This window comes from Macrotis lagotis, chromosome X, assembly GCF_037893015.1.
Source record: "Macrotis lagotis isolate mMagLag1 chromosome X, bilby.v1.9.chrom.fasta, whole genome shotgun sequence".
NCBI classification, from domain to species: Eukaryota; Metazoa; Chordata; class Mammalia; order Peramelemorphia; family Peramelidae; genus Macrotis; species Macrotis lagotis.
In genome coordinates this window covers 667,366,792-667,372,348 of record NC_133666.1, presented here as the reverse complement: position 1 = coordinate 667,372,348, position 5,557 = coordinate 667,366,792, and positions in this window count along the sequence as shown.

The window sequence follows — 5,557 nt, the reverse complement described above, 5'->3', positions numbered from 1 at the left end:
TGAAGTTCAGGCCCTTGGTTTGGCATGGGGGCTGCTCTTCTGGGGATATGGGATCTGCCAGCATCTTCATCAAGAAAGGTTGCTGATGTTTTTCTCCCTTGGGGGACATGAGTTTCTATCTCACCTGAAAGGGGAGCATTCATTTTAGGTATATTTTACCTTCCCTGCTCTAAGGAGCCCCCCAAAAGGACTTGGGGAAGGGTTGGTACAAATCCAATATTGATGCATTTTTTTTTCTGATATGAGCCGATTGATGGTGGGGTTTTTTTTCATCAAGGTTTGGAGGTTGGTGTACAGTTCTAGGGATGGACTGTTGAGCAAATTATCTGAGACCACAGTACAGTAGAAAAGATGGCTGCTGGGAGGCCTGGATTCGAATCCTGACTCTGCCCCCCCCCCATCTGGAGGGAGCCTCCCTCCAAGAGTGACTTGCCCAAGGTCACACAGGTAGCACCACTGCTGACTGCCAAGGCCAGCGTCCCACTCCCTGAGCCAGGCTGACTTTCTAGAAAGCTCATGAGAGAGAGGGACAGGGGGGCAGAGAGAGATAGAGACAGAGACAGAGAGAGACAGAGAGACAGAGAGAGAGAGATGGGGAGAGGAGGGAGAAAAGCAGTAAAACAGAGAGAAACAGAAGGAAAGAAAGGAGCAGAGGAGAGTAGGGGTGCGGGAGGCGAAGGGGGCTACTGGGACACGTCGTGTCTCCCTGACAGTCTGGAAGTCTAGTCCCTCCCCGCCCCCCCCCCCCCCCCCCCCCCCCCGTGCTATCTGTTCACCAAAGGCCGAGCTGACGCCAAACCCGTGTGATTTGGGCATAAAATAAAGCTGTCCGTGATATGAAAACGAGAATGTGGAGGTTAAATGTCCATTTGTCCAACAGCCTGGCTGCCCGGGGCTCCTGCGGGCCCCGAGCTGGGGGCACGCTCTGTCCGGTCTCAGAGACGGAAGGGCCAAGCGAGAAGCCCTGCTCCGGGGCCGGGCCCCGGCCTTGCTGGAGGCCGCGCTGGGCCCGCAGACTTCTGTCCCCTGCCGAGCTCTGCCCTCCCCATCCGCCCCTTCCCTGCACAAGGCGGCCCTGTGAGCCCGGAATGCCAGCTGCCTGCATCCAGATCCCGCCTCAGAGCTCGGGCAAGTCGCTTACAACCTCTCTGTGCCTCAGTTGTGTCAACTGCAAAATGGGGCTGATAATAAGAATAAGAACACCGCCTCCCTCATAATAATTGTAAAAAGCTTGAAATAGTGCCCAGCCCAGAGCAGGTGCTCCCCCTCTCCTCTCTCCCCCTTCTCTCCCCCTCCCCTTCTCTCTCTCCCCCCGCCCCCTTTTCTCTCTCCCCTCTCTCCCCCCCACCCCCTTTCTCTCTCTCCCCCTTTCTCTCTCTCTCCCCCCTTTCTCTCTCCCCCCCCTTTCTCTCCCCCTCCCCTTCTCTCTTGCCCCCCGCCCCCTCTTTCTCTCTCTCCCCTCTCTCTCCCCCCGCCCCCTTTCTCTCTCTCCCCTCTCTCTCCCCCCGCCCCCTTTCTCTCTCTCCCCCCGCCCCCCTCTCTCCCCCCGCCCCCCCTCTCTCCCCCCCTTTCTCTCCCCCTCCCCTTCTCTTGCCCCCCGCCCCTCTCCCCGCCCCCCCCAGGCCTTCACCAGCCCAGTGCCCTCAGCTCCGCAGGCCAGGCCCGCTCTGTGTCCACGTCGGGCTCCAGGCGCAGCCCGGGCCGGACCGGGGCCGGAGCCCTGGACTTGGAGTCAGGGAACCCGAGCTCAGATGTGCCCTCGGCTACTTCCCAGCTCTGCGGCCTCCGTTTCTGCAAGTGTCAAATGGAGATGAGCCTGGTCCCCGCCTCCTGGGGCGATGCGAGGGTGCGGCGGGATCCTTGCCAAGTAGATACACGCGAGTGATGATGACGATGATGTCACCCTATCCCTACTCTGTAGCCTCCCCCACACGTCCTAGCTGGGTGACCCTGGCCAAGTCACGCCACTGTTTGCCTCAGTTTCCCCCTTTGTAAAATGAGCTGGAGAAGCTGAAGACACCCCTCCGGTATCTTTGCCAAGAAAACCCCAAACGGGGTTCCATAAAGAAGCTTCTGAAAGAGGAGGCTGAAGAGGTTTGGGCCAGGTTAGAGCAGACCGGGGGGACCTGCATCCTTCCTCTTCTTGCTTCTTCTCCTCAGGGGGAATGAGAGATCGGGGCGGGGGGAAGAGGAGACGGAGGAGGGCTTTGCACACTTGGGTGATGACCTGGCGGCTTCACTTAACAGCCGGGATTCCAGCTCTGGCTTCCCAGGGTTTGTCGGAGAACCAGCCACCGAGCTGACCCAGGAAGGCGTGGCCTTGATCAGCTTGTGGGTGTCTGTGGGAAGGTGCCCCTTGGGGGTGCCCGAGGGTAACCCAGCACAGAGGCTACGGGTCTGAGCTGCCAACAGTGTGATGGCGGTCCCTTCTTGTTGCTGAGCTGGTGCCTGGGATGGTAGGTGTGGATGTGTGTGTGGCACCAGCTTTGGTGCTGCTGATTGGGTTGTCGCCTCCATTTTTTGTCTCCCATCTCCCTGCCTTTTCCCAGGCCATCCCTCCAGGCTAAGCAGCACCCCTCCCTTCTCTCCATCCCTTGTCATGGGCACATCCTCTGGCCATCCCAGCCTGGCATCTCAAGCCTCCCGGCTTCCTTCTATGCCAAACCAAGACCCCATCTTCTGCCGGAGCCTTTCCCAGCCCCCCACTTTAACCTGTACACGGCTGGCTTGTGGCTGTTTGCTCCTTGTCTCCCCATTAAATTGGGAGCTCCCTATGGGCAGACCCTGTTTCAGTTTTGCGTTTCTCAACCCAACATCATACAAAAAGCTGAGCTTTCATTGGCATCAGAGACTCCCAGTGTGGCCACTCCCTCTATCAATCTAGGTCAGCATCTGCAAGTTTTAGGAACTCTCTGTTGTGGGTGGTGGGTGGGGAGACTTGAACCCAGTCTGTTCTGTCTGCATCCAAGAGCAGCCTCTATTCGCTGCTGCTCCTGTGACTGGCACATTCAGCGATATAAAAATGAAACGTCAATAAAAATTTAGAGACAAATGCCTGTACTTTGTATGTCGAACCATAATGATGAAAACTTTTTTTTAAAGTAACATTTTAAGGGGTGTTGGGTGGATACTAAAACCAGACCTTGGAAAGAACTTCCCAGACAGAGAGGGCAGGGGGCAGCCCTGGAATCTTTGGGGGGGGGCACTCGGTCATTCCCTCTACATGCCCCCCCAAGCCCCCCGCTGAGGATTTGACTACCATTATAGGGCAAGAGCTGGCTGAAGTGGTCTGGGGGGGTGGTCTCCTCTCATTACTGGGGTGTCAAAGGCCAAGGGACCTGGCTTCAGATTGTTCTTCGAGTGAGCTTATGCATCTTTATCCACACGGGCTGGGGAGAAGAAACTGAACTTGGGAAAAAAGGTCTCACTGGTGTGGCCGGGAGCCCCACTGACCCCCAGGCTCAATTTATTAAACATTTGTTTTGTGGCAAGCAACTTGGAATAACGAGTCCGGCTGCAGGGGAAAACCACTGTTCTAGGTCACCCACAAGGGTTGTGTGACCAAGAGGAAGGACCTCGCCCTCTCTGTGCCCCTCCAAGGTTATTGGCTGCAGAGGAGGACCCCATTGGGGCACAGCTGGTCTCCCTGGATGTTCCTTTTACCAATGAATTTACTGGACTATCGACAGAGTTGAAGGAAATTATAAACCTTTAATCTAAGCCCTAATTTTGCCCATGAGGAAACTGAGGCTGAGAGGTGAGCTATGATCCAGGTGCTCTGAAAGCGGAGCCAGGACCCTTTGGTTCTGGCACTCACTGAGTGACTCCGAGCCTGTTTCCTCATCTGTCGACTGGAATCCACTTCAAGGTTGTGGCCTCTTTCCTTCCTTTCTCACCTGGGCTCCTTGAACCCCTACAAAGTCCTCTCCCCTAATCTGTATTTCTCCATCAAGGCATGCCCCCCATCCCTATCAGAAAAGGGCAGAGGCGGTTTCACTCTTGTCTTTGTGTCTCTGGCAGAAGAGGTCTTTGTAACGTTTCTGAATCAATGAGAAAAACCACCCAACGTCCTTGATAGTCCAATCTGAGGGGGCCGTTGGGCTGAACCCTGCCCTTGTTCCCTGGCCTCATCCACGTCTGTACTCCCTCCCAAGGGAAGGCCTCACCTGCCTGCAGTTTCCAGTGGGTCTTGCTTCAAGGCCTTGGCCGGTCAGTCGGTGCCTAGTGGAAAGGTCCCGGTGGTCAGCTCCCATTGCTTGTTCAGGGACAACACGGACCCCTGGAAGTTCTCTCTGTCCCTCCACTCTTGGCCCCCTCCCCCACCCAGGGAACCTGAAAACCCACCACGTACAAGGAGGAACCCCCAGCCGTCTCTCTTCCCCCCAAGTTCACCCTGGATAGTAGATATACTGTTACTTGACTCAGCCAGCCTGAGGCTGGAGGTCGTGGGGGTGACTGGGGCCAAGGGACCCAAAGACCTTCTAGAAGGTGCCGGGACATCCTTCTTGACATCATCTTCCTCCAGCTCCACTGGAAGAGATATAGTGCATTCACTGCCTTTATCCACCCAGGGCCAGGGCCATAGGAGGGGCTTGGCGATTGTTGACAGGTAGATGGAGGCTGGGGCTCAAGTGGGGTGGCAGGGTGGGCATGGGCTGAGAAGGCTGTGAGGCAAATGCCCTGGGGGTCTGGAGACAAGACTGCCCCCCCCTTCTTGGGGTGCTCTTCAAATCCCCATGGACCAAGCTGGTCCCAAACCTCCATAGTGCAATGAAGATATGTCCTGGGAAGGTGGAGGATGTGCTCCCCTGGACTCTCCCTCTGGGGTTCCCCAGCAGGACCTCAAACCTCTTCCCAAGAGGCAAAGTCTGTAAATCCTGGGCACTGGGGGGGGGGAGACTAACGGGTTATAAATGGATTATGGAGTTGTGAGGGAAGCTGGGGGTGTGCCAGTGTGGAGTCAAGAAGACCTGAGTTCAAATCCCACCCAGAATCATCCTGGCTGTGTGTGACCTCAGCCTGTAAAAGGGTGATGAGAGCGCTGCCCAGAGTAGTCGTGAGGACCAAGTAGGCCAAGTGTAAGCAGGTCCCCGTGCTGGTTATTATGGAGTTCAAGGCCCTGAGCTTGAGGGTCCCAGAGATGAGGTGGCCAGTCCACCCAGATGGGGAGAGGGATGGATTTCCAGCCCCCACATCCCCCTCCTCAGACCAGAAGCCCACAGTGCTCCCACTCACCCCAAATGCTTGGGCTGTCCCCCCAGAAGGATGGGACCCTTGGAGGGCAGGGCTTTGGGGGCTGGTCTTGTCCAGCTCTCGGCCGGGGCCTGGCACTCCTAGGAACTTAACTGAGGCGAACTAAACTAAGACTATTTTGTGCATTTGGGGAAAAAAGGGGGAGTGCAACAGAAAAGGACATTTAAGAACACAACAAAGCATGGAACACATCTGGACGCTGGGAAAAAAAAAAAACAAAAGAACCAAAACCCCCAATCTTTCTTTGGCTTGGAGCCTGGCCCTCGGTCCTGGGGTGTGGGACTTTTCTCGGGGCCGCCCAGGG